General features: G+C 37.6%; 1 protein-coding gene across 6 annotated transcripts in view; it reads left to right on the top strand.

The window, feature by feature from the left end:
* SLC25A21 (solute carrier family 25 member 21) overlaps positions 1-20,952 on the top strand; it is a 496,250-nt gene that overhangs the window by 110,307 nt on the left and 364,991 nt on the right. The window contains exon 1 of one of the 6 annotated variants that reach the window (XM_084874942.1): positions 16,938-17,226. The exons of 4 other annotated variants lie outside the window; for them this stretch is intronic. The gene's annotated coding sequence lies outside the window, so the exon portion shown is untranslated. Of the gene's footprint in view, positions 1-16,937; positions 17,234-20,952 lie in introns of those variants that run through there. One more of the 6 variants, XM_084874943.1, reaches the window with a different exon arrangement.

Here is a 20,952-nt window from a genome sequence, read left to right as displayed (position 1 = left end):
TCAAGGCTATTGTTATTTTTTAGTACAATTGAGTTAAGAGAGAAATGAAATTATTTACTTTATTTCAGTCTTTGTAAATGTTTCCCTGACAAGATATCCTTTTAGTCTTCTTAGCTGCCTACTCCCTTTAAAAGAACTTGAATTTGTGACCACTTAGATTTTTTAAAAAAATATATTTTATTGATTTTTTACAGAGAGTAAGAGAGAGAGATAGAGAGTTAGAAACATTGATGAGAGAGAGACATCGATCAGCTGCCTCTTGCACACCCCCCACTTAGGATGTGCCCGCGACCAAGGTACATGCCCTTGACCAGAATCGAACCCCGGACCTTTCAGTCCATAGGCTGATGCTCTATCCACTGAGCCAAACCGGTTTCGGCAGTGACCACTTAGATCTTGCTGGTGTGAAGCTTGCTAGGTCTTGGCTCTAGGTTTGGACCCAGAATGGCTGCTTGGTTCTCCTGTAGTTTTTATTTTTTATTTTGACATATTTTATTTTCGTGGGTTTTTTTTTGTTTGTTTGTTTTTTTGCAAAACCATCAATAAATACTTAAATCTCTTTGTCTTAAGACACAAACTTTGCATAATTGACACTAAACAAGGCATTATGCCTTACATGAAAGATATCAAATGTCAAAGGGCTATTCAGTTCTTAAAGTTTCAACATTAGAAATGCTGACCACGTACTGTGAAATTGTTCCAATAAATAACAACTGACATTTTTTTAAATACGTACAAAAATAGATGCACACATACATCCCCCTTCCTTTACTAACTATTGCTTGGATCCCCCCATCCTCTATCATAGCAGCTGGCATTGCTGTGGGATCCTCAGAAATCCTACTCAAATGACTTAGAGAATATTTGCAAGCATTTTACCTTCAAATTGAATAAGAATCAGAATGGTGTGAACCAGGGTTCGCCATCATATAAACAATAAAAAATAACAGTGCAAGGCCCAGGTAGAGCCAATGACATCCTTAATCATTTCACATGTAAGATATTAACATAGAATATTTGAAAACAACCAATAAATAAATAAATAAGCGGAAGGATTCTCCTAAGAGATGCTCAAGCATGTTAAGTCCAGTCAAGGTGGCTCTGGGGGATGATGATTCCTCTTTTTCCTCTTTAATTTCTGTAGGGCAGGGCCTGCTTTAGGCAGAGTCACCAATCCTGCTTCCTGCTTCCTCTGGTCAGTTGAAGCTGCTCTTGTTTAACAGCTTTTGATTGTATGCACTCCACGAGGGTCACATGGCTATCCCAGACTAGCTAATGGCCTTGCCTTTGGATGGCAGTGTTGGAAGATGACATTTCAAATGTCAGATTCCATCCACATAGCATCATGTTTATGCTTGTCAACTCTGTGAAGACTTTCATTATAGAAGATGATGCTTGCAGGGTGTCTTTGTGGTCATTTTCTCCCAGTGGTAAACACTCAAAATATCTTTTCCTCATGTTTTTTTTTTGTGTGTGTGTTTGTTTTTTCTGATAATTTGCTTGTTTCAGTTACCCTCTCTCTAATGAAATTATAGCCATTTTTAAAGTTACAGTTCTAATTCATATAATTCTATACATCATCTGAATGCCCAGCATAGAAATAATATGCCTTGTTTCAGAAGGAGGGGAAGAATAATTTGAGTGATAGGATATCACAGTAACATATTAAAAAGTGCTGGCACATGATAATTAATCACAACATAACAGTTAATAATGCAGATTCTGGAGCTAGTCTCTGGATTCATTTTCTTACTCTGCCACTGTCTAGCTGAGTGTAACTGTGGAAAAGTTACTTAACCTTTGACTTGGTTTCTTCAACTGTAAAATGGTGATGATAATATTATCTGGTCCAATCCCTTCACAGGGGTGATGTAAGGGTTAAAAGCTATATATAAAATGCCTGCAAGTTTGTAAATGTTGGGTATTACTGTTTGAATATTTCCTATGATTTAGACTGTTGTGTTAGATACAAAGACAGGATACTTACCCTGAAGAAGCACATGGTTAAATAAAAGAGAAGACACTTAAAGAATGACAGTAAACTATGAATATAACCGCAGAGACTTCAAGTTATAATAGCAACAAGGAGAAAGGGACTCCTATCCGGAAAAGTCATAGAAGGCTTCAAGGAAATGTTTAACCTTTCCTGAGAAAAAAATTATATGGAGAAGAATCTGAGAAAGAGGTCACCATCAGTTCAAATACCATTCAGATCCTTCTGACCTAGGACTGCAAGGCCAACCAAGGCTCTCAGGAGCAGACGGACAATGATGCCATTTTGTGCATTCCTCTGAGTGGAAAAGGACTGGTCTTCCAGAACAACTGTCAGCTTCTGCAAAACTTGTGGCATAGGATAGGTCCTCTAAATAATTTGGTATGACTTTCAAACCTAATGTCCTGAAACCCAATCTGTATTTCATATATTGTTATAGTGCATGTCAGAGCTGCCTCTGTCTAGATCAGACAATGCTTGTCCTTTCCAGTGACAGAATAGAATTCATTTACCCTAAAACTGGAAAAGGCCTTCAATATTATCTGATCCAATCCTTTATTCTTATACCTGAGAACACTGAAACTCATGGAGGAAAAATAACTTTTATATGGGAATTGTTTACCATATATGACAGGCCTGGACCCAAAAGAGATGCCTTTATTATTTCATGGAAATGATATCAGGCAAAATAGCCACTGAAGGTCTTCTTTAACAGTTTCATACACAGGTTGGTCAAATGAGTTGTATCTTTACCAAAGTGAAGTTTACCAAAAGAGCGAGGGCTACCCTAATGATAGTAGATATAAAAAGCATGGTTAGGTAGTATGGACTGTGTTTTTCATTAATAAATGTCTGCATTTAATAAATATTTGTTAAATTGATTTCAACAGATTTGATTGAACTGTATGAGTATTTTAGTAAATGTGGAGACTAATTTGCCATTGATATGCTTCATTCATTTTTTCCCAATTATTTAATAAAATTTTGCAAGTCTTGGACAAATAGATTGTAGTTCTATGACTTGAGTCTTGGAAAGTTTGGCTCTAAGATCTCATAACAGATTCCAAATTCAAAATTGCATGGATATGATCATTGCCGCATGGGCAGAAAGCTGTTCATATGCCAAATGTAAAAATGAAAACCATTCCAGGCCCTATGAGTTTTGGGCTGGAGGTTCATCTGTGCAATATGTGTGGATATATGGGTTCTTGACATTAATTTGTTAAGATATTATTAGTGTTCTAGATCTCATATGTTGTTAAAATGAAAAATGCACTCTAAACACCAAACTGAATGAGGTATCCACTGACAAGATAGAGCTAAAATCCGGGAATAAACTATTTTACTAAAGAGAAGCTTTTACTTGTATGAAAACTCAAATTAATGTAAAACAAAAAGTGACAACGATGTAATTTATCAGTAGAGAGAATAAAAGAAAATAACATTGGGTTTACTTCCAATTGTACATAAATATTCAGTAGAAGCAGTCAATGTGTGAGTCTTTTCTTTTCAAAGGAAAGATATATTTTATCTTATAGTTGTTAAATGTCTGTTGACTTAACTGGGAGAAATTCACAAGAATTTCAGATCCAGTAACTTTTTGGCTGAGGGTATGAAAACGGAACTAGAAAAATCAAAGGAAATTGCACAGTTCACTATGAAAGTTCTTCATTTATAACAATTTGTCCTTTTTGTAGCTGAACTTACTAAAATTTCTCTAACTTAAATTTATCATAAAATTGATTGGTCAAAGAAAAATTAATGTATAAAGGACAAGGAATTCAGGACCGAGGTGGGGGTAGGGAAGAGATCAACCAATGAACTCATATGTGTATATGTGTAACCCATACAGACAATAGGGTGGTGAAGGCCTAGCTGGGAGGTGGGCGGGGAGGGGGAGGCGGGGAGAAGGGGAGAGAGATGGCAATGAGAAAAAAAGGGGACATAGGGTATACTTTCAACAATAAAGTTGTTTTTTTTTTGTTTGTTTGTTTGTTTTTAAAGGAACTCAGGACCCACCTGGAATATTGCTTTAGGTTCTAGCTGTCCTATTGTATCACATATAAAAGCAAAACAGAATTGTGTTTTTTTGTTTGTTTGTTTGTTTTAAAGAGCTGGGTTGAGGAATGTCAAGATTGCAAAAGCTAAAAATAGGGAGCCATGACTAAAGAGATTATTGTACCATGTACACATATTGGCAAGTTCTAAATCCAAAGGGAAGAAAATGGTACTGCTTTAGATATAATGGTAAAAATTTAGAGGGGGGTTTACCTTAAATTTCAAATAAAAAATAAGAGATACTTGTGAAATCTATTTAAAATGGTCTTTGACTTTCTTTTGAGATAGAGTTCTACAAAAAGCTAGCTCTCAGTGTGTAGACATTTATTTAAATGCTTCAAGAGAGGGGGACTTAGGAGATTTTCAAGTGTGTGTAGTCTTTTTGAATCCAGGGTTAAAGTCAATAATACCATGGCTAGACAAAAATTTTCGGACGTTTGTATGGGAGAAAGAAAGGCCTGATGGTTTGGAAAGGTGTGATGGATATGGATGAATGCTTGCTCTGTGTATATAAAAATAAATTATCTTTCAGTGTTGATTTGGCTACAGACTCCAAGTCTGTAGTTGGAGGTCAGTGCACAGCAGGGAGGCAACTAGAGTCTGTGGAAAGCCCATCATGTGTGGCTCTGCTGGTACAGGGTGTGAGTCATTTCATAGACTGGAAGAATGTGTGGATTATGGAGATGTCTGTGTCATTTTATGTGTACCGGTAGGGCATGTTGCAGAATTTATATTACTTCTGAAGTCTCATGATGTCTTCAGTTAGGTCTTTAATCTTTCAAAGAAAAGAATGAGATAGGAATCTTTGTCTGTAACTCTGGATGGTCATTCACGTTCGGATTATTAATGGGGGTGGTTGAAAGATTAGGCTGTCTAGGACTATCACCCGGAAAGCCTTCCTCCTGTCCCTTCAGCAGAAAGGTCTGAGTAGTCGGATTTCTACTTATGATCTGCCAGAGAGAATATTTCAAAAGGGCTAGGAGCAAGTTTCAAAGCTCTACGCCATAAGAAATCCTAAGTTGTTACTTCTGCTATAGTTCTCTAGCCAGATAAGCCATTGAAGTCAGCCCAGATTCAAGGAGAAGGAAGCGAGATGCCACCTTTCAATGGGAGGAGGAGTGAGGATTTGTGGCTATCTGTAATCTACTTCTGGCTGCCCTCTGTCATAGAGTGACCATCACTCCTACACATAAGATCAAGATAGCTGCCCCCATGTGGTCAAAGATCCTGCCCCCATGTGGACACAAGATGGCCACCACAAGATGCCCAGCAGATGAGGGCAGTTGGGAGGGACCAGGACTGCAAGGGAGGGCAGTTGGAGGCAATCAAGCCTGCAGGGGAGGGCAGTTAGGGGTGACCAGGCCGACAGAGGAGGGAAGTTGGGGGCAAACAGGCTGGCAGGGGAGCAGTTAGATATCAATCCGGCTGGCATGGGAGTGGTTAAGGGGTGATCAGGCTGGCAGGCAGAAGTGACTAGGGGCAATTAGGAAGGCAGGCAGGTGAGCAGTTGGGTGCCAACAGTCCTGGATTGTGAGAGAGATGTCCCAGATTGGAGAGAGTGCAGGCTGGGCTGAGGGACAGCACCCCCGCCCCCATGCACGAATTTTGTGCACCTGGCCTCGTAGGGGTGTCGAACTCAATCAGAGAAGGGGCCAAAATCTAAAATCCAGCCTAAATCGCGGGCCGAATGGTTTACTGAACAGTCATAAACTGACAATGTCATAAACTAACAGCGGAGTGCAGTGATGACAGCGCGGTGCAGGCCACATTGCAAGGCCTGGCGGGCTGGATTTGGCCCGCGGGCCTTGTGTTTGACACATGTGAATTAGAGCATAAGGGTGGAGCTCTCATGATGGGATTAGGGCCCTTATAAGAAGAGAAAATCAGCTTGCTTCCTCTTCTATGCTCTCTGCCACAGCTAGAAGAAAGTTAATTGCAAACTAGAAATTGGGTTCACATCAGAACCAAATCTGCCAGCATCTCAATATTGGACTTCTTAACTTCCAAAACTGTAAGAAATGCTGAGTGGGGCAAAAGTAGATTTACAGTTGTTCTTATGGAAAATAATACAGTAATTAATAAACAGTAGTACAAGAATAAACTGTGATTCATGTATTCACAACTGTAAACCTACTTTTGCCCCATCCTGTACGTGTTGGTTGTTTAAGTCACTAGACTATGGCTTTTGTTTTTACACTCAGTTATTTTCCTCTTCTTTCTATGATTGCAAAGGAATAACCATGCTTGTCAGATTCTTGCCAGTAGAAATTTAGGGACCCATTTCCTCTTTTCCTTTCGGATTGTGTTTGTGCCTTTTAGTTAAAGCTGATACAATTTCTTTTTAAAAAATCTGTGGGTTTCATGTGTATCAAATTAGACAAAAGCCATATCTGCATTTTATTCCAACATCTTGCCCCTTTCAACCTTAAATTGAATGTCTAGGGGCTGTGGGACAATGACTATAAAATTTTTAGAAGCCTATTATCTAGTAGAAAAGGTCTCTGAGACACAACTTTAAGATTCTTAGTGGCTTGATTGTCCAGCAGAGGGGGTCTGAGGCATACCTGTGTGATGCTTAGAGACTTACTATGCACACACTTAAATGTTTTGGAGGCCTCACTGAAGGGTTTTAGAGTCACAATGAACATCTTTGTTCTGAGGTTATGCTGTATTTGTAAGACCTTAGATTTGATCTTTGCCCTAAAACATTTCTAACTTGAGAATATTTTGCTGGGAGACATTAGAGATGAGAAACAGTTTTATTTAAAAATAGAGAATCCTAAATCTTTTTTCCTTTTAAATTCTGCTAAAAAACAAACAAAAACAAAAACAAACAAACAAACAAAAAAACACAAGCAATCATTTTTTCCCTTTTAGTTCATGCCTCTTCTATTTTACAAATTAGTGAAGGCCACAGACTTGTCAAGCTTTTGGCCATATTTGAGGATCCCCTTTTCCAAACACCCTTAACTTTTTTCTTACTGCCTTTCAAGTCCTTACTAGCACTCTCCCCAGACCCATCAGCTGTCACTGCTTGTTTTCTGGAAGCTTTTCCAGCTTCTGCCCATCACTAGTCCCCAAACCAATGTCACCCAGTTTAGGTTTTGGATATTGCAGAACTCTATTTTCAGGTATTAACATTTGCTTTACTTATTTATGGGTACATAATAAGCAATTCCAGAACTTAGTGTCTTAAATAAAAAAAATAATTTTATTTTATAACAAATAATTTTATTTTGTAGGTTAGGAATTTGGGCAGGGCTCATCCAGGTAATTCTTTTGCTGTGTGTGGCATCAGCTAAAGTCACCTGGTGGTATTTGGTTGTAGATGAGCTGGTTTGAGAGATCCAAGATGTTACTCACATCTTTGATGACTTGGTAAGGATGGCTGGAAGTTTCAGTTATGCTCAGCTGAAACTCTTTTGCAATGACAGTTCAGGTCTTAAAGGGAGAATGCTTTAAGAGAACCAGAAGGAAGTTGCAGAACTTGTGGTAACCTAGACATGGAAGTGCCAGCATTACTTCCACTGCATTCTATTGCTCAGACACGTCCCTAAAGCCAGCCCATATTAAGAGAAGGGAATTAGATTTCATGTCTCAGTGGGAAGAATAACAAAGAATTTGTGTTCATCTTTAATCTGCCACACTTATTATTCTAAGGTGACCTTTTAAAACAGGGATCATTACCAATTCTTAGATTTAAATATATTTGATGAACTTCAAGCATCGCAGCTATTATTTTTTTTAATTGATGCTCAAATTGTCTTATTTTAGTTAATATGAGCTTCCTCAAGTTGACATCAGAATCCTTTTGACCTAACCCTAACAGCATTTGATAGCGTTCTTGTTGTCTGGTATGGTAAAAAATCTAGGCTTTATCGTGCATATTTCTTCCCTAAACCTAGAGTCAGACACTTATTTAAGAAAGTCCTGGTATCTTTTAGTAGAAAATAGTATTTTGCTACTACAAATTGGATGCTTCCACCAAAAAGATTGTGAAAACTGCTTTAAAAAATTGTTTTTGCACATGCTTTCATTAAAGAAGTAGTTGTCTATACATTGTTAGAGTATATGATCTTTACATAGGTTTCAACCTTACCTTTTAATCCTTTTTTGGTAGTAGTTCTAAAAATAAGCTTATATAGCCCAGACTGTGTGGTTGAGAGATGACCCATGAACCGAGAGATTGCTGGTTTGATTCTGGGTCAGGGCACATACCCCAGTCGCACACTCGATCCTCTGTAGGGGGCATTCAGGAGACAACCTATCAAGATGATTCTCTCTCAGTGATGTTTCTATCTCTCTATCATTCTCCATGCCTTTCTAAAAATTAATAAAAGACATTTTAAAAAGGAATACTTTGGCTTGATTAACCATTAGAGAATTGTCTCCTTTAAAAATAATCTTATATTTTATGCCATCAGGGGAGGGGAATGGAACTTAAAGAAGTCTTTAATTAAATGTATGCATTTATTAGCGATTTCACTGATTGGTTTTAGAAATTTGAATAACAATTTGTCTCTGTTGAATAATTAAATTAAAACACCACAAAAACAAGCATGGATAAATAAAAACGATTTTTAAAAGAACCAAGCTATTTCCTGGCTGGTGTAGCTCAGTGATTGAGCATCTACCTATGAATCAGGAGGTCACAGTTCGATTCTTGGTCAGGGCATGTGCCCAAATTGTGGGCTGAATTGCCAGTGTGGGGTGTGCAGGAGGCAGCCAATTAATGATTCTATCTCATCATTGATATTTGTATCTCTCCTTTCCTTCCTGAAGTCAATAAAATATATTTTACAAATGAAAAAATAAAAGAACCAAGATATTTAATGTTTGTTAGGAAAATTTTAAGATATTAATTCCTATCTGTGTGCAATAATCCATGTGCCCTTCCCCTGAGGAGTCAGAATCATGGGGTAGGGTGCATGGATCCTAGAATCTAGTTTTAATGCTCTTCAGGGGATTTTGATGAATTTCTATGTTTGGAACCATTGGCCTAAAGTTCTTACGATCAGTTTTTCAATATTCTATAGCTCCATTGCTGTATCAAGTTATATGATGAAAGACACATTTCTTTAGTACTGCATTTAAATGCTTTAACATAACTATAATGCTGTGAATTCAACTTTTGTATTTAAAATAAAGGAAATTTGTTAAAGTATATAACTTGTCTTTTTGGATTTGATGTCAACCCTTCAATGTTTAAATAATTCAGATAATAGTTTTAACCTGAGAGTGGAAGATGAAGCAGTGTTGCACTTCACAGGCCTGCTGGCTTCCCCCTCTTCATTCTTCACTCTTCTCCAACCTGGACTGCCCAGTGGCTCCCTTTTCCTCTGACTTCCAGTTGAGTTTAGCCAGTGGGAGGCCTTGGTGAGAGGTCAGGCAGACGGAAGCAAAACAAAGTCAGACACTGTCTCCCTCCCAACCTGGTCACACTGGCTTGGCTTGTCCTTGGGACAAAGAGCACAGCTTCTATCAGACGACAGTTCTTTCCCTGCAGCTGCCCTCTCAGGGCCTGGCCCTCCTTCACTCCTTTAGGTTCAGCGGGGGAATGGCTTCATGTATCTCAGGGTATTGCAGTATCCATTGTTTATTTCCTTAAATGCTGCCCACATATTTGTAAATAGTCACTTTCTTAAACTCTTCTCAAATTACCCTATTTCTACTTGCCATCTGTTTCTTATCTCTCCTGACTGAATCATAGGTCATCATGGCCCAGCAGTTCAGTCTAGGTGAGTAAATTAACTCTTAAGGAAAAAGCCTTTTATAAATGCTGGGTCATTTCTGGTATTATCTTATACCTAGGTTCTTCTGTCTCCTCCCACTGAAGCCAGTGCATTCATCAGTCACCTTTCCTGTTTGTAGTTACTGGAACCAGCTGTGCTGTTCCAAGTTGCCAAGCCATCACACACAACATTCCTGCTTCCCCATCTTCGTCAGTGATCTTTGATAGCAGATAAGAACCCTGGAAGATTTCTTCAAAATATTGTTTTAGAGAATATCTGTGGAGTACCTAGGCTTAAAGACTGTGAATAAAGCAGTGAATGGTAAACCAAGTTCCTTTTCTGATGGAGCTTTATATGACTGGGAGTCCCAAATATTTAAGAGGTAAATTAATACATGAATAATATAAAAAAGATAGTACTAAATCCTTTGAAAAAACAGAATAGGGTAGATTGATAAATAGCAACTAGGGTGGGTGTAGGAGGTAGTTATTTTGGATTGAGAAGCCAGAAGGATTAATTATCTGAAATAAGGCTAACATAGTACTTTGAAAACCAGACACATAGATGGCAAACCTGACTTTTTGTTAAGAAAACGAAAATTCTGATTTGCCTTATGCACAGAGAGTGCATTTAAACTTTTTATTTGTAGATATTGCAGGTTAATGTTTTTGTAGGAAGCTACCTTGAATCTGAGAACTACTTGACTACTGCTTTAGTTTGGGAGGAAGAGATGGTTGTGACTTGAAAGACGTGGGGGATGGGCCAGATTTGTCATCTACTTCTACTCAAATGAATGAATTCTATTAAACTGCTGTGCTTCTAAGACTTAGGAAAACCACAAGACTACATGGTCTGTTTGCTATATTAGAAAAAAGATGGCTCTCTAGGCTGGTGAATTAGGAGAAAAATCAAAGGCACCTCTCCCACTTGGTAAACAGAAGGAGAGCTAGCTTTCAGCTCCAAACTGGCCTCTCTATTGTGAATCTATGTGCAGTGCAAAAACTGGTCAACTCTGTGTGCTATATCCCCAGGTAATGGCATGGAGTTACTTAGTACATATGTGAATATACCTGAAAAGTGTCTGATTTCCTAGGAAAAGCAGTTTCTAAGGATATTAATGTGTGTGTTTTTTAATATATATATATATTTCAGAGCGGAAAGGAGAGGGACAGATAGACAGAAATATCAGTGATCAGAGAGAATCATTAATTGACTGCCTCCTTCATGCCCTCTACTGGGAATTGAGCCTGCAATCTGGGCATGTGCCCTGACTGGGAATGGAACTGTGACCTCCTGGTTCATTGGTAGATGCTCAACCATTGAGCTAAAACGAATTAGGCAGAGGACATTAGTTTTGAAAAATTTCATTCAAACTACACTTTATATTTTTACTCTCCCTATAATGTATTTTTTCACTTATATTGTATTTAAGTCACTTTGAACATACTTCACACTGTCGATAAAATAAATCCTGTCTCATAGCTTTTGGAAATTGTGATAGATTTTATTACTTCATATGACACAGTCAGTCCAAGTTGCTGTCAGACAGGTATGAAGAGTGTGTAGTATTTTGGGGATTTATGAAATATATCACATTCTATATTTACAGCTACATATTGTCTAGAGCTGTGCTGTCCAATATAATGCCACTAGCCACATGTGACTATTGAATGCTACGGTACAAGTGTTGCTCATTAAAATTTAGCTGTGTTCTAATGTGAAATACACACCAGATTTTAAAGACAGTACAAAAAATAATATAAAATACCTCAATAACTTTATGTTGATTACTTATTATGATTATACTGGATATATGTTAAATAAGGTATATTATTCAAGTTAATTTTACTTTTTAAAAAATTTGGTTACTAGAAGATTAGAAATTACACATATGGCTCCAATTATGGCTCATTATATATCTTTTACCCAACATTGGTCTAAAGTGTGTACCTTTTAATTATGATTTTAATAATTCTTGGATACATTGTGATCTGTGATGCCTCTCAAACATTTTTCATTCATGAACTCTTTTGGGGCAAGACTTACTGACTTGATTTATTCAGTTTCTATGTGTTGAGTTAATGGAATTTCAAGAACATTTTGCAGATTATGTTAATAGTTCTTAATCCGGGTTGCTTTATAACCTGGTGTGGAGATTTAAAATAAATAAAAGTTATATTCTCCCAACCCCTTCAGTTTCTGGGAGGAGAAGTGGTCCAGTGTATGTTTTATTTTATTATTTTTTCCACCACCATTTATCCTCTCTTTTCCCACTTCCTCATCCACTTACCCTCCTGACTACCCCCCCCATACTGTAGTCCATGTGCATGAATTCTCTCCAACCCCCGCCCCCACCACCAAACATGCGTACCAGAGCTGCCTGCCTGCTCTCTTACCTTTGAGTCTGTCTCTATTTTGCTTGGCAGTTCAGTTTGTTCATTAATTTCCACATATGAGTGAAATCTCAAGGTACTTGTCTTTTTCTGCCTGGCTTATTTCGCTTAGCATAATGTTCTCCAGGTCCCTCTGTGCTTTTGCAAATGGTAACATTTTCTTCCTTTTTACAGCAGAGTAGTATTCCATTGTATAAATGTTCCACAGGTTTTTTATTCACTTATCTACTAATAGACACGTGGGCTGCTTCCAAATCTTCCTAATTAGAGTTTCAGGGTTCTTCGGATAAATTCCCAGAAGTGGAAGCGCTGGGTCATAAGGCAGTTCCATGTTTAATTTTTTGAGGTAACTTCATACTGCTTTCCTCAGTGGCTATACCAGTCTGCATTCCCACCAACAGGGCACAAGGGTTCCTTTTTTTCCACATCCTCCTCAACACTTGTTGTTTGATGATTTATTGATGGTAGTCATTCTGACAGGCGTGAGGTGATGTCTCATTGTGGTTTTAATTTGCATTTCTCTGATAATTAGTGATGTTGAGTATCTTTTTATATGGTTTTTAGCTTTCTGTTTGTCCTCTTTTGAGAATTGACTTATTCAGGTCTTTTACCCATTATTAAATTGTATTGTTTGTCCTTTTTGTGTTGCACTTTATAAGTTCTTTATAAATTTTGAGTAATAACCTCTTATCAGATGTACCATTGGTATCAGTAATATGTTTTAAAAACAAACCTCCTATAAGTGAGTCAGAGTTGAAAATAGCTAGTGTATGAGGCTACAAGGAGACGTACTATTTGAAGTTAAGGCTGCCAAGGTACAACTAGAAGCCATAGCTGCTCTAGTTATTGGTGAGTGGCTAAACCTAAGGCGCCTGGTGAGATTCATGCCTGTAAAAGTTTGATTGCTCACCAGATAGTAGCTTCCTTGATCCTCTCAAGAACTCTGAGGCAGGCATGCTTACCTGTGTATCACAGATGAGGAAGCCGATACTCAGAGAGTTTAGGGAAGTACTTTCTCATTCAACTTATACCAGAGTGAGGTTTTGGACCTTTCTGTAGAGATTTTAACTGTCAGATATCATAGGAAAGTAGCCAGTGGCATATCTGTGGTTACAGACAAGCTTTGCACTTTTAAGTCTGTTGACTAATGTAGATCTCTTTAGGTGGTGCTACCTTCTCAAGTGCAGTGTTACACTTTTTATTGAAAACAAGGAAGATGTGGAAAGTTTGTACAGCCTCTTCCCCTCCCCTAACCCCATAGCTTTTCTTGGGTAGTAGCTGATTGAGACACATGACTCAGTTTACAATGACAGTTTCCTACTGAAAGGAATTTTAGAGACAACATAGGCAATATCTATGTGTTGTTATAAAGTGGGGGTTAGCATATGAAAAATTACACAGCCACTGGGAGAAATATCTGTTTGTACAGTCTATCTTAATTTTGCATAATCTAAATGTGTTAACGATTTTCATGATATAGCCTTTTCCTGAAAACTTTTTTGGCTTCCTTTCAGATATGTTGAGGGAGCAATAGAAGAAGTAGTCATTTTTTTTTTAAGTAGTAGTAGTAATTTTCTGAAAGAGCCTAAATAGGTACACAAACATTGTGAACAATGGAAAAACTTTGTGAAGGCATCTAGAAAGAATTTCTAAAGAAAACTTTTCTGTCTAAAACATGAAGAGTCTTCATTCTTTAAGTAATTGTGATGAGTTCCACTTTAATTTTTAAATTTGCTTTCTTCCCCCTAAAGACATGGCCAAACCAATATATATATATATATATATATATATATGTATGTATTCCTTTTAGGGATGGTATGAAATTCACATATAATTATGTGTTATTAATATATTTGTGTTGTTTTCCCTGATAAGCCGATAAAGATAATTCAAAGCCTGGCATTGAGTGGGTAGTACCCTGAAAACTGCATCTACTTCACATCAAGTTCAGGGAAGGTTTTGCTTTCTGTCACCATATATAGATATTGATAAAACACTTTTGTTTTCTAAGACCAAAGCAAATCAAAAGCATAAGATTGCATTTCATTTTTTTAATCAATCTGAACTTCTTCACTGCCCCATTTCAAAACTCTGCTGGGACTGATTTAATAGTTCTTGTTATGTTACATATTTTCTGTGTTTCTGGAATGATTGTTCTGTTTGATAAGTAATTACTCAGCATTCATTCATTTATTTTTGTATTTCCATCTGGGTTTGGTGAGACTCAGAGTCTCCTGCTTTTGCCTTTTAGCAAAGTTCTGCAATGGTCCATGGTCTGCTCTTTGCTACATTGCCACTTTAGGTCATGTTTTCCTTTTTGCTTCCATACTTCTAACTTTGTTCTGGTTTCACAGCAGTTGATTAGTAGAAGTTCTCCTTGTGTTCCTGAACAAAATGCACACTTCAAAACATATCTCAGTTGCCTGGACAAAGTGTCTTATTTGCATATTCTAAGGATCTGGACTTCACACCCAGGCATTATTTCCTCTAGTCTGCATTGTGCTCTTTTCAAATACATGTGAGTTGATTTCCAGATTGCTGGCTAGTGTGTGTTTCTTTAGCCTCAATGCCTTTCCAAATTCTTTGACTCCCTGAGAGTTTTAGAAGTTATTAAACTCTTGGAAGGAAGGCTAAATTTTTCATAGTTCCTGTATGAGAGATTTTTTTGAGATTAGTGCAACTCGGTAGTTGCTTAGAGGCTTTTGAACTTTAATGCCTTAAAACAAACTACAATGAGGCCAAATGTTTCAGATACCATTATCCTATTTAAGACAGACTCATTGAACCACTGGGGCCTTGTGTGGGGCAGAAATATTTTAACATTTCAGCAGCCTTTAACAGCATGATACACTTTCAATTGTTTTCTTATTTCTGCTAGTACTTAAGAAACCCCTATTCTGAACAATCTGATGATAGAACTTGTAATTAATGGGGGAGGGAAAAAAGTAAAGGCATAGCACAATCATGAATGTATTTAGGTTTTAAGAAGTACATTCTATATCTTCTTTATGGAATGCTTGATCAGAGAGTGATCTGCAACAGGTTTCACTTTACAAGTTATTATCTTGTTTGCACTTTGATATTAATTGCAAAGTAACTCTAACAGAAACATCAGGATTTACCATTATTGTTTAAATTATTGTAGGGAGAGATATTTAACAGAATTTTCAAATCCTTTCAATTCTAAAAAAATATATTTTTGCCATCTTTAATCATTTTTTAATTTTTTAATTACAGTTGGCATACAATATTATATAGACATTATATAATTAAGTGATCACCCCCATAAATCCCATATGCATCTGACACCATACATAATTATTAGAATATTATTGACTATATTCCCTACACTGCACTGCACATCACTATGACTTTTCTGTAACAACCAATTTGTACTTTTTAATCTCCACCTTTTTCACCCATTCACCCAGGCCCTTCCCATTTGGCAACCATCAAAATGTTCTCTGTATCTATGAGTCTGTTTCTGTTCTGCTTGTTTGTTTATTTTTTCAATTCAATTGTTGATAGAGATGTATTTATTGCAATTTTATTGTTCATATTATTTATCCTTTTTCTTCATCTTCTTAAAGAAGAATTTTTAAAATTTCATATAATATTGTACTAGTTTGATTATGATGAAATCTTTTAGCTTTTTCTTGTCTGGGAAGTTCTTTATATGTCCTATGGTTCTAAATGGTAGCTTTGCTGGGTACAGTAATCTTGATTGGAGGTCTTTGCTTTTTGTCACTTTAAATAGTTTTTGCCACTCCTTTCTGGTCTGCAAAGTTTATGTTGAGAGATTAGTACCTTGTGGGTAACTAACTGCTTTTTTCTTGCTGCTTTTTAGATCCTCTCTTTAACTTTAACCTTTGATATTTTAACTATGATTTGCCTTGGTGTGGGCCTCTGGATACATCTTGTTTGGGGCTCTCTGCACTTCTTGGACTTGTATGTCTCTTTCATCAGTTTAGAGAAGTTTTCTGTCATTATTTTTTCAAATAGATTTTCAATTTCTTGCTCCCTCTCTTTTTTCTTTCCCCCATGATGTGAATGTTGATACACTGTAAGTTGTACGAAAGGCTCCTACATTATCTTAATGTTTTTGTATTCTTTTTTCTTTCTCCTATTCTGATTGTATTTTCTGATCCTTATATTCATATCCCTGATTTAATTCTTGGTTTCATGTATTGTACTTTTGATTCCCTGTAAATTTTTCCAAAATCCAACCTGGAACCTTTCAGTCTGCAGGCTGATGCTCTATCCACTGAGCCAAACTGGTTAGAGCCCTTTTTCATGCTTTTAAAGTTTTTACTAAGTTCCTTCAATATCCTTATAACCATTGTTTTGAACTCTATAATTGATAGTTTGCTTGCCTCCACTTCATTTTTTTTTAATTTTAATTTTTTAGATATTTCTCCTGTTCTTTTATTTGGGACCTGTTTTCATGTTTCCAGTGGCATTTCCATACAAATGGCCTCCCTATATTTGTTTCTATCTATGAGGTAGAGATGCTATGTCTCCTGGATTTGGTAGAGTGGCCTAGTGTAGTAGGTGTCCAGTAGGGGCTGGTGGTTCAGTCTCCCTAGTATCTTGATCTTGGCATTCCATGTTTATCTCTTGTGGACTGTGTGTACTGTTCTGTTGTTGCAGTTGAGCCTTGATTGTTGTTGGCATCACTGAGAGAGATTGACCTCCAGGCCAATCATCTTCAAGGGCCAGCTCCAACTATAGCTGAGGAGCTGCTGTGTAGGAATTGATTCTACAGAGCAGGCGGGGCTTATTCAAGTGGAGCTCACGAAGTCTGCCTCTTGAGTGTGTTGCTCATGGAGGTGGAAGGGTTGTAATGCCCGTATGACGCTGTCAATCAGCTACACTGGCTCTAGGGCCTCCCAGTAGGTACAAGGTCAACCACCACCTGTGTCCTGCCCAGGGCCACCCAGCTCGAGCTACAAAGTGATCTGCAAATGGCTGTTACTTGTGCTGGATTTGGAGGTACCCAGTAGTGGCCAAACTGTGAACAAAGGCTGACTGCTGCTAGTTCAGGGCCTGGGTAAGAGGTGAGGTATGAATATGCTGAGGCGAGATGCTGCTTGTTTGAGAGATTTTAGGAAAATGCAAAACATGAGGCAAGAGAGGCCATTTGTATAGAAATGCCACTGGAAATGGCTTGAATGGGCTTGGAACTTGGGTGAGGCAGAGATTGCAGGGCATCACAATGGCATGGTGAACAGTATTAGGTTGATGGAGACTCAGATATGGCTCTGTCCTATCAGCTCTGTTTGGTGGGAGAGGAGATCTCAGAAAAGGAAAAATGGCCTCTACAGGCATTTGTGTCTGGAAAAAAGCTGCACTCCTAACTCGAGTCCTGATGCCAGACAATTCAGTTCCTCCCTATATAACCCTCATTTCTTTCAAGCTGCTACCCCAGTACTGGAGCACAGAGGAGTGAGTCTGAGTAAGTTTGTGCATGGGCTCTTTAAGGGGAACACCTGGGACTCCAGCAGCCTCCTTCTTCCATTTCCAACAACCTCAATCCCTCTGGTTTTTACAGCCAGAAGTTATGGGGACTCCTCTTCCTGGTTCTGAAACCCTGGGCTGGGAGGCCTGGGCTGAAACCGTGGGCTGGGACCTCTCATGTCTTTGAACCTCCTGACTTTTATCTGTCACATGTGGGTATGGGACCAGCCCATTCCACATCTCTGCCCCTCCTACCAGTCTCCGGGTGGCTTCCTCTTTAAATCTCTAGGTATAGCACTTATTTAGTTAGATTTCACGTCTTTCTGAATTATAGTTGTTTTGTAGTTTAGTTATAATTTTGATGTGGTTGTGGGAGAATTTGAGTATTTCATTTACCTATGCTGCCACCTTGACTGGAAGTCTAAATAACTTCTAAAAACATGTGCATTGAGATAGTTCAGTTTAGTAAAAAATGCTTTTGAAGCTATTATACACCCCTCATCAAACTATCTGCAGGGTCCAAACCATTAACATCTTTCTTTAGGGGAAGAGGAAATAGAAGGCCAATATATGTCATAGTCAAGAACACTGTGAGAGTAAAGAAGTTAATCTGGTCAGACCAGAAATTTTCAGCCTTTTTATTTATTTATTTATTTATTTTTATTATTATTATTTTTTATTGAATTTTTACAGAAAGGAAGGGAGAGAGATAGAGAGCTAGAAATGTCGATGAGAGAGAAACACCGACCAGCTGCCTCTTGCACACCCCCTACCGGGGATGTGCCTGCAACTGATGTACATGCCCCTGACCGGAATCGAACCTGGGACCTTTCAGTCCGCAGACCGACGCTCTACCACTGAGCCAAACCGGTTTCGGCAAGCCTTTTTCATTACATAGCATGCATAAACTAATTATTAAAAATTCTGCAGCACACCAACACATATATTTTACTTTTTGCTGATCTGACAGAAAATAGGTATAATTTTGATTTATTTATATTGGATAGCTATTGTGTTGCTGTTGCCATTTTTTTATTTGAAAAAAGGGGCAGTGCCTTTGACTAAATAGTCAGGTATTGCATGTTTTACAAATTCTTCCAGCACACCACTGTGCCGCAGCACACCCGCTGAAAATCACTGGATTAGACAGGCAAATAAGACACCATCAGTGCTTTAGCCTTCCTATTCATAGAGATAGATCTGGGAAAACTTGACAGCTTCTGTGGTAAGACAGTGAGGCCAGATCACCTACATTAGAGCTCCAGCTTTGCCATTGACTAGATGTGTGACTTTAGGCAAGTTACTCTAATTCTCTATAATTTTGCTGCCTAAATTGCAACATGCGGATTATAATATACATAATTAATGGGGTTATTGTGAGGATTAAGAAAAATAATTTATGTAAAGCACTTAAGACAAGTCCTGGCACGGAATAATCCTTCATTAAAGTTATAACTGTTATTATTTTTAGGTATTGAAATGAAAACATTGGTTATAAAATATCAGCATCGCTATCTTTAGCATATTTTCAAGTACTAGGACACGACATATAATCCTGTAATTCCTCCGTCATCCAGAGGAGAAAAATCATTTCGCTGATGCTCTAAGTGGAGAAATTGGTACTTAAAAAAAAAAAAAAAAAAGCCAGAGTGAGTTGATCACAGAATCAGATAGAGAACCCAGGTTTCCTAGTTCCTTGTCAGGTGCTGCACCAGGATTAGTATGAATGATGTTGAACAATGGCTTTGCTGTTCAGAGCCTGACCTTCCAGGTCCAAATGGAGATTCCAAGACAAACAAACACGAGTTCTTGTTTTTGTTACCCTGGGGTAGAAACTGCTTGAGACTTTGGGGAATTAAACTCATTACTTTGAGTCTCTGAATGTCTTGGGGTTTCTTCAAACTCAGTTCCTGTCATTATTTTGTGGTTCTCTATGAAACACACTCCTTTCACTTTCCAATTTTGAAATGTTAGTGAAGTTTTTTTCCAGCTGTTGGTCTTTTCTTTCAACTACTCAGGCTCTCACAGACTCCCTTAAATGATGGAAAATAATAGGTAAAAAATAATTACAAAAACATTATAGATTCCATTAATCCTATGATAATGATATCCAGAGATATCTCCTTCATGACTGTAGTAATTTAAAACACACCTGGATTACACCACACTCTTTCTTATTCCCTCAAAAGTGCCAGTATAGAAATTTAGTTATTTAGTCTCTCTTCTCTAGAGAACTGCATACACAGAAATGTTTGTAAATTTTAGAATTATGTAACTTCAGATTTAAAAGGGGTCTTTGGAGATCTCACAAACAAGTAATTTTAAAGCTATGATCCATGGAACTCCTGATACTTTAGAAGCAGCATACCGTGGGGTTATACAGGCATATGGAACAAGAGTGTCTTCCTTTTTTCATTTCCCCAATATATATTTTAATGTTTTATATCTAGTCATTCCTATAATATATATCTTTTTGAAGGACAGGTTTTCTTGTTGGAATAATGTTTGAGAAAGATTGCCATTTCTATGAACAATTATTCTTTTAGTTTAAAGTAATAGTCTACTATTAGTTTTTAGGCGAAGAATCATGCTTAAGTTTGTATTTAAATAAATAAGACAAACTAAACATTTTGTATTTTTGTTTTGAAATTTTTTACATATTGGAAAAATGAGATCATCATGTTATCTAAAAAATTAAAGTTAAGATACATTGAGTTAAAAATATCATGAATAACAAAATGGGAAAAATGCCATTAATACTTTGCTTTCTTTTACATACTTTTATTTATTCCTCTAATTGCTGGGTGTCCACTATATGCTAGACTTTGTTTTTGGCACTAGGGATGTAATGGAAAGAAAGGCACAGTCCCTACCCCCAAGAAGCTTGTAATCTAAAAGAAGACACTGGCAAGTGAACAAGCAATTACTGTAAAGGGTAATAAGTGCTGTAGTCTAGGTAAGCACAGGGAACTTCCAGAACATGTAGGAGGGGCACGGTCTCTATATGAACGGGGTGAAGACTTATCAGAGGAAGTTTCCTGGAAAGGTAACATCCTGCAATGAGACACCAAGGACAAGTAAGCAGAAGAAATTGGGAACGAGTTTAAGAGGGTCACAAATTCATCTTAGGCAGAACAACTGAAGTGATAGTAAGGGGGCACACAGGGACTGCAGGTAGCTCTATATAATTGAAGCTCAGACAGGAATATGGGGAGGAGTAAAAAGAGGCTATTGTAAAACTGCAAAGAACACAGGGGTGCATATATCTTTTCAAATTAGTGTTTTAAATTCCTTCAGCAAAATAAATAAGTTAAGTTAA

This window comes from Pipistrellus hanaki, assembly GCF_964339955.1.
Source record: "Pipistrellus hanaki genome assembly, chromosome: 1".
Classification (NCBI taxonomy): domain Eukaryota; kingdom Metazoa; phylum Chordata; class Mammalia; order Chiroptera; family Vespertilionidae; genus Pipistrellus; species Pipistrellus hanaki.
The sequence above is the reverse complement of the archived record's forward strand: the minus strand, read 5'-3'. Positions and strand labels throughout refer to the sequence as shown.